The sequence below is a fragment of the Callospermophilus lateralis genome, chromosome 7 (assembly GCF_048772815.1).
Source record: "Callospermophilus lateralis isolate mCalLat2 chromosome 7, mCalLat2.hap1, whole genome shotgun sequence".
In the NCBI taxonomy this organism is placed as follows: Eukaryota; Metazoa; Chordata; class Mammalia; order Rodentia; family Sciuridae; genus Callospermophilus; species Callospermophilus lateralis.
Window position 1 is genome coordinate 63,482,429 of NC_135311.1, and position 8,992 is coordinate 63,491,420.

General features: G+C 44.4%; 1 non-coding gene across 1 annotated transcript; it reads left to right on the forward strand.

Annotated features, from left to right (window-relative positions):
• The first annotated feature begins 5,208 nt into the window (after positions 1-5,208).
• Positions 5,209-5,293, forward strand: Trnar-ucu (transfer RNA arginine (anticodon UCU)). The gene is given in 2 exon segments: positions 5,209-5,245; positions 5,258-5,293. It is a non-coding gene; the product is annotated as a tRNA-Arg (tRNA).
• Positions 5,294-8,992: the final 3,699 nt, after the last annotated feature.

Genomic DNA, 8,992 nt, shown 5'->3' on the forward strand with positions numbered 1-8,992 from the left:
ATCTGCCTCACTTTCCCTTTGTGACTAGATTCCCTCCTGTGAGACATTCAGCTGGCTCTTCTGAAACACTTCCCTTTGAGGGCTGGAATTTGCGCTCTTTATTCTCAGCTGAGGTCCTTGCCTTCTTGCGATTAGTCTGAAGGTGCAGAACCATGGAACTGATCTGTGCCTGATTTTGTCACCAGTGCTCTGAACCACCATGATCTCCACCAGCATCTGCAATGAAGGCCATGTTTGTGGCACTATTTTAGATACTGTGCACCCAAATGACCATTTCCCCAGCCTCGTCCTATCTTCTTCCTCACATCCCTGAGTCTCTTCTCTGACAACCCCCCATGCAAGCATTCATCACATTCAAGTCTGCCCTAGGATAGGTAGCCCATATCAAACTTGGCCACCCTTCCTGACTCTCCCAGTCAGGATATCATCCCACCTCCCCTCACTGGGGTCCCCTTAGCACATCTGTACCACCCTGGGAAACCTTTTTTCCTTTGTATCACAGCTGCTTCTGTACCCGACATCATTTCTAAAGCATGAAAGCCAAGCACATTTCTTTTCATCTTTGAATGCCTCTAAGGTCACATCTGTGCCAACTAGACCCTCAATCACTGCTTGCTAAAGAGGCAAAGAAATAGTAGAAAAATGCTAAGTACAAATTAAATGGTATGTAATGGCCTCGCCGCCCCTCTGCCCCTCTGCTCTCAGCTTGCACATTGCCTCTTATGCTAATCATTCCAAAGCACAGTCTTTCTCAGGTCAAAAGCAACCAGTAATTCCCACTGCCTATTGCAATAAATCCACATTCCTCATCCTGAATCAAACCTGCTCCCACCGGATCTGGCTGAAATCTGCCTGCCCAACCTTATCTGCTAACACTTCTTCCCCTAACACCATACATCCATCTCATAAGGGTCCATTTGTGCCCCCCCCCCATTTTTGTTTGTTTGTTTGTTTGTTTGATGCCTCAATTTCTTCATCCTGGATATTTTTTTCTTCTATTCCCATCTTGCCACCTAGTGCAGTTTGCTTATTGGCCTAGATGAAACTCAGTACTAAAATATTTTAGGATGAAAAATGTCATCATTTAAATGCTATGAGCAGATTTTGTCTGGCAAGAGATGAATCTTCCTAAGTCCTTTAGAGGGTAAACTGCATCCTTGTTTTGGGAAGCCATGAGGTTGGACAAATGAAAACAATGATTTATCCAAACTTCTCCAAGGGAAAAAGTCAGAAAGTTTTGAAACTAGAGCTGGATGTTTTTAGGTGGAGAAATTAAATGTTCTGTTTGGTAACAAAAGTAATGTGTTCAGTTGTGTAGGAGTAAGGTTGAGAGGCAGAGAATTTAACTGGAGTTGTAACAAATTTAGCTGATACTGTATCAGAACTTGATTTGTTTCTGAAGGATATGGGATTTCTTTATTGAGAAATGCTTGCTAATAATAATAACAACCAGATGTTACAAATTTACTTTGTGCCAAGGGTGCCAAGGCACAGATAAATTCTCAGGAGGATTAACTCCTACAATCCTTATAATAACTTTATGATTTCTCAGATGAAGAAAAGAAGAATCAGAGAAGAGGCAGGGCCAAGATTTAAACACCAGGAGTTGAATTCCACAGCCTGTAATCTTAATTCCAACTATCAAAGATTTTGTTTTAGTTTTCTACAAATCTCATCCTTTAAAATTTTATTTCAGAATATGTTTCATAATTACTATAGTAGTGTATGCTTATTCTTTGAGATTGCAAACTCAAAAAATTTTGTTGTAGGGATGTCAATAATATTTTGCTACTTTTAAAATATATTATCTTGCATTATTTGCATACTGCTCATATTCATAGGTCATATTTCTCTCAGGGAATCTGGAGCATCCTTGAAGGAAAGAATTATGTTTTAAACTTCTACTCTATTTTCCACAGTAGGCCTAACTATAGCATCCCTAAATACTCTTTGAACTGAATTAAATGAGTACTCACTCTGCCAACCTTACTCTTGAGTAAGGCAAAGTTGGTGAAAATTGTTAGAAATATAGTAGATTTCTAGAGCTTCAGGGGAAGGCCGAAATGGCTTCCCAGCTCCAAAAATAGAACAATACAACAATTTAAAAATAATTCTGCTGTACAAAAATGAAGAATGTTACCTCAGGCCCCCAGAGGTGTACACTGGATTTGAGCTTTAAAACATCAAAGGAAGTAGTGTTTAATTTAGGGTTTTCCTGTCTAGGGATCTCAAGTTGCACAAGGGTAGAGATCAGTGCTGTGGAGATAGTTATAACCCATGCTTTGGCTCCCTCTGCCGGCAGAATGTAAGAGGTTGCTTTTTTTCCTTGAAGAATTCTTGGTTCAGGTAGCATAGACTCTCTTGCTTAGAAAAATCAAGCTCTTCTTTTATGAAATGGGAACTCAAAACCGACTTGATCTTTCTCCCTAGATGGCAACTAAAATTCATTTCCATTCTTTTAACATTCTAACATTGCTGTCTCTAAAGCCACACTCATTATAAACCGCTTATTATCAGAGGACTACCTAATATTTGTGCTGCCGTGACTTTCCCAGTCTTCTAATTGTAAGGTTTAAAAAGTGCAACCTGATTACTCACAGGATGCTTCATAAAAGCCTGGTTTTACCACATTCTCTGCTAACTCTGTATGTGTGTGTGTTTGTGTGTGTGTATTTTCTATGACATAGACCTGGGACTTTGATCTCAACTAGTGCAAGAAATCAAATATCTAAAATTCTTTGTTTGATTCATGAAGTAGAATTAGGCACATGCACATTTTCCCTTAGTATGTAGTTTCCTTCCCAATTCCCCTTTCCAAGAATTTTTGTATGTGAGTCTGAATTGTTATTTAATTATGTTAATGATTTCTCAAAATTTGAGCTTTGACTCTAATGACTCAAACAGAATCCCTCTGTATGGTTTTCCCATAGGGACACTGGGTATCTCTTCCTCCTTTTGAGCTGTGAAAACCAGTTCCTGAGAAACCAGGATCCTGAGATGTCACAAGAGCCTGGCATGTTGCAGAGTTCAATAAAGATTTGTTTAAATAAATATGACTTAGAGCAGGATTCTTTTTTAAGGGTCAATTTTTTGCCCATATGAAAATTACTCCTGAGTGTAATTCGAAGAAATTCATTCTATTAATTTTACAGGAGCTTACCAATGTTATGCATACAATACTTGTCAAGAAACTGTTTACATCAGGGTGGAATGAAATAGGCCTGGCATCAGTTAGGACTCTACCACTTAATGTTTGCAGAGGCAATTCACCATTATAGTATTCTTGCACGTTCTTGTTGGGTGTGCCAAGAATGCAAGACTGATCACTCTTTCCTTGGGTCATTTCTCAGGGTTGTGTTTGCAGTGAGCAATCTTGAAGGATGAGGTAATGTCTCCCCGTGGAACAAAGAACAGGCTTGCTTACTGCTCACCATAACATAGTGGGTCCCCAAGCTCAGCATTCCTCTCTTATAATGGAAACCATTTTGTGTGCAAACACGCATCGGGGGCCCATATGCTTTGTTCCTGTGAGAACTGGGGTTCAAGAAACCAACATAAAGATGCTGACGCTCTGGCTACTGCTTTTGCTGTACTTTCATCTCTGATCAACATGTGCTGTCAGCACCCACAAACTGTGAAAGCTAACACATTAGACCGCAAATAGAATAAAATTTGACTCTTCATAATTCTCCACACTCACTAGCTGGGTGTCCCTACGTGAGTCATTTAACTTCTTTTAACTGCAGTTTCTCTTCTTTATAAAGGGGTTTGATGGCAGTTGCCTGTCTAAAAATGTAAAGATCCCCACTACACTAGACTCCTCTTGGGAATTCTCTTCCTCGCTTTGGTACACTGACAGAGACTGCTTACGTGCCTGTTGACGCCGGGCGGGGTGGGGGTGGGGAATACAGGGTGGGCCAGGGTTGATCCAGGTTTGGGAATACAAGACTCAGACCAGCCTGAAGAGCGCGCCCCTCTGCAGCTCCAAGATTCCTACGTAGGCGGGGCCCGGAGAGAGGCTCGCTGATTGGAGCGGGGGAGCCAGGGGTCTGGTCGGGCAGCGGCAGTTGCATAGCAACCGCAGTGCTTTTATTTAGATCACCTACTTCAGTGGCTCCGGGGTCGTGCGGATGCGGATTAGTGGGACACCGAAAGCCCGCTCTCTGCCCCCAGCCCCAAGGTACCCCTGTCATTTTGTGACGATTGCCCCCTTCTGAGCAGCGGCGCCAGGCTCTCAGCGAATCTCCGCCGCCAGGGATCCCCGGGAAACCCCGCGAGCGCGCTCGGGCGCGCGTGCCCTCCGGCCGCACGCGCCCGCACACGCATGCTCCCCGAGCTCCCACGCGCGCGATCCTACTCGGGCTGCCGCCCACTCAGCTGCGTGTCCCGGGTGCGCGAGCTCCGGGCGGCTGCGCGGCACTCTTGGAGGTAGCTGCTGGCGCAGGAATGAGCTTTCGGTGGATTCTCGGATGCTGCGGGCGGGGCGCGTCGCCCCCCTCAGTCCACCAGAGCCCGGATACCTCAGAAATTCGGCTCTGGGTCTGTGGGGAGCGAAATGCAACCCAACCCCCCTTTTTTTCAGAACCCCGCGCAAAAAAAAAAAAAAAAACACGCATAAGCACGCACACAGACGTCGCCACGGTCCCTGCGCGCCTCGGCAGGTCCTGGCCGCTGGCGGCGAGGGAAGAGCCGGGGCCCGAGAGGGGTCGCTGCCTCCGCCTCGCAGCCCGGGGGGCGGCCGCTGGGCATCACCGCTCACAGGTGCGACGTAAGTGCCTGGCGTCACCGGCCCGACTCAACGGCCGGCCTGGGCCTGCATCTCCGCGGCCCCGGCCGGGCTGGAGCGGTCGCGGGAGAGACCTGGTAGGCGGGGACGCTTGGGGCAAGAAGGGGGCCGGGAGGAAAGGGCGCGACCGAGATTTGTGCGGCTTGCCCGGGGCGGGCCGAGACTCGGTCGGGCTGCCCTCACCGCCACCCGTTAGGACCGGCGGACGGCGGCTGCCCTTCGCTCGCCCGGCTCGCCGTTCTCGTGACGGGCACCGGCGGAGGAAGCCGGGCGCCCAGGTTTGGGGCGGCTGCCCAAGCTGGCCGTAGTCTGGGTGCGGCAGTCCCGCTCCAGCGACAGAGACGACCAAAAGGGGCAGTGGGGAGGGCGCGGGGCCGTCGCCTCTGGCTTAACAGCGCAGATGCGCGGAGACTCCAACAGGTGGCTCCGTGGCGCAATGGATAGCGCATTGGACTTCTAGAGGTTGAAGGCATTCAAAGGTTCCGGGTTCGAGTCCCGGCGGAGTCGCGGGTTTTTTTCTCCCCCCGCCCACCATCCTTTATTTTTTTCCTAAACACCTTAACTTGCCTCCCAGACTCTGCTCTCTCCGCTCTGCGTGCGGTTCCAGCAGCCCTTTCGCCTTCAGCGGCTCGCGGGGTCGCGCGCTGGCACCGCTCTGCAGCCTCGGCCGGGCCCAGCGGCCAATCCAGGGCCCGGGGAGAGCAGCCCGGACAGCGGAGCGGAGGGAGGCCACAGCCAGGCGAGACCTTCGGTCCTGGCGGACACCCCCGTGGCCAGGAGCGAGGGACGAGAAAACCCGTCGTTGTGCGGTCTCTATCCCGCTCCGAGAGCTTCGAAATCCGCACGCCCCGGAATCCCGAGCGGGATCCTGTCAAAAATATAGATTTCTGGGCGCCGCTCTGGGATTCCAGTTGCGGGGAGCTGAGGCGGGGCCCGGGAACCCGCATTTCTGAGGAAACCGCCCTCCCGCTCCGTGATTGTAGCGCACGCCGGTTTCCGAGGCCCACTGTGCCCCTCGGCTCCTCCGGGCAGGAATTACTACTCACTTGTACCGGTTTTTCGGACTTGAGCTTTGCCCAAGGTTAAGATTCCACCTCCCTAAAGGCCAATAAAACAAGGAACGAATGGAGATTTGAAAACTCATTGCCACAATGAAACAGGTTATTCGTGCAAAAGATTTAAAAAATCCAAAATTGTCAAAGAGAGAAAAGGTACAGGGAGAAGTAATTGTTATTCCTACATCCAATCTTGCTGCACGAGCTGTTAGTAATAACGTTTTCTTGGAAGTAGATTCATATTTATTTCAGGCACATGTCCGCTCTTTTTGTATGTATGGTCTCTCTGTTGGTTGTTACTGATATATGTGACATGTGTCCTTAAAGCATTTAATAGTAGACTATACTTATTTCACTTAATACATGTAGGGCTGCCTTGTTCTTTATGCATCATAAACATTTAAGTCATTATTACTTGAATATTTAGGTGTTGGTTATTTTCCTATTGCATGCAATGCTTCAGTGAACATCCTTATTTAATTGTACACAAGTGCAAGAATGTCTTTAGGATAGTTTCCTAGGAAGCTGAATTGTTGGCCCAAAGATTTGTTCTGCATTTGCAGTCGGTGTATTCTTTAATAGTTATTGGCACATTGCCCTCATAGAGATTATACCCATGTTTCTCCCAGCAATGCTAAGTGAGAATGCCTGTTTCCCCCGCACACCATGTTATCAAACAGGCGAAAAATGGTTTCTAGTTGTAGTTTTAACTCATGTCTTTTGCTATGCTTAAACTAAGCAGCTTTTCATACAAGGATAATTTGTGTTTTCCGTTCTTGAGCTGTGCCTTTTTTTTTTTTTTTTTTTTTTGGTACCAGGGATTGAACCAGGCATGCTTAACCCCTGAGCCACGTCACCAACCCGCTTTTTTTTAAGTTTTTTTTTTTTTTTTTTTTTTTTTTTGAAACAGGGTCTCGCTAAATTACCGAGGTTGGCTTTGAATTTGTAATCCTCCTACCTCAGTCTTCTGAGCCTGGGATTACAGGCATGCACCACCATACCTGGCAAGAAAGTAATTTTTTCAATTACTTTGTAGGAGTTCTTTACACATTAAGGAAAAGAGCCCTTTGTGGTATGTTCCAGTATTTCTTTTCATCTACTGATTTTGCTTCTGATATTTATCTTGTTTCTGTCTTGCAGAAATGTATACATTTGAATTTATCAGTCTTTTCTGACATCTACATTTGAAGGTCATACTACACTCAGATTATTAAATGCTGTCCTTTTAATGGTTTTATTTTTATATTTTTAAAAAATTTTTTTTAGATGTTGATGGACCTTTATTTTATTTATTTATATGTGGTGCTGAAAATTGAACCCAGTGCCTCACACATGCTAGGGAAGTGCTCTACCACTGAGCTACAGCCCCAGCCCTGTTTTTGTGTTTTGTTTTTAAATATTTGCTTAATCCAGTATTTTTCTGTAAGGGATGAAGTGGGAGTTTTGTTCCAGATAATCACTGATGATGAACCCTCCTCCTTTATTACATCAATTTTATTTTTTCCAGTTCTGGGGTTAGAACTCGGGGATACTCTATCAGTGAGCTATATCCCCATCCCTTTTTAGTTTTGATTTTGAGATAGGGTCTTGCTAATGTCTTGCTGAGGCTGGCCTCAAATTTGGGGTCTTCAGCCTTCCTAGTCACTGGAATTATAGATGTCTGCCACTGTGCCAGGCTCTTAACTAATTCAAAATACCACTTTCATTATTTTCTAAATTCCCACTTGAATTTGGGCTTTTGGATTATTTCACTGATCTGTCTAAATTTTTAAATTCACTTTAAAATCTCGTAGAATCAGTCCTCTCATCGCCTTTAAAAAAGATCTTTCTGCCTAGTTTTATTTAGAATAATTGTAATACTTAACATAAAGTAATTGTTCAAGGATACACAGCTGATAAGCGATAAGCCTGAATGGGAACCCAGGACACCAAGGTCTATAGGTAAACCCTCAATTCTGTGTTATTTTTCTCACATGAGCTTTAATTATAGTGAGTAGGAGATATTATTGTTGAAGTCATACTGTGCATCAATATAGGGAGAATTGAACTAATTAGGATGTTGAATCTTTAAGAACCTTGGGAGAGAGAAAAGTATGCCATTTTATTTACTCAGCCCTTCTGGGCACTTCAGTGTCAGTTTTCCTTCATCTAGTTCTTGACTTTTTTTTTTGTTAACTGTACTCTTATCCTTTTTTGTTTGTTTGTTTGTTTTGATAATGGAGATTGAATCCAGAAGTACTTTTCCACTGAGCTACATCCCCCAGCCACCACCATAGTCCTATCTTTCTTGAGACAGGGTCTTGATATGTTATCCAGGCCTCAAATATGGGATCCTTTTGCTTCAACTCCTGAGTTGCTGGGATTACAAGTGTGTGCCGCTAAACCCAATTTAGTTTATCGTTTTTGTTGGGATATTTTCTTTCATTATATTCTTTAACAGAATTGTTGTTTTTATATATAAGAAAGCATTTGGTGTTTTAAAAAATAATTTTATATCGTCTTATTGGATTATTTTATTACTTATTATTTATCAATCATCTTATTGGATTATTTTATTACTATTTAAAATAGTTTTTCATTTCAAACCATGAAGTGATACCACTTCACACCCACTAGGATGGTTATATTAAGAAAGACAAATGGCAGTTATTAAGAATATAAGCAACAATAATTGGTGGTGAGGATGTGGGGAAAGTTACACTCTTACATTGCTGGTGGGACTGCAAATTGGTACACCCAATCTGGAAAGCAGTATGGAGATTCTTTAGAAAACTTGGAACGGCATTTGACTAATCTATCCCACTACTCAGTTTATACCCCAAGGACTTAAAAACAGCATACTACAGGTGAGGCAGCCACATCAATGTTCATAGCAGTACGATTCACAATAGATAAATTGTGGAACCAATCTAGATGCCTTTCAATAGATGGATGGATAAAGAAACTGTGGTATCTATACACAAGGAATATTACTCAGCATTAAAAAAGAATAAAATCATGGCATTTGCAGGTAAATGGATGAAGTTGGAGAATATAATGCTAAGAGAAGTTAGCCAATCCCAAAAACCTAGAGGCCAAACGTTTCCTCTGATAAGTGGATGCTGATCCATATGGGGGTGGGAGGAGGAGCTTGGGATGAATGAAGGAACTC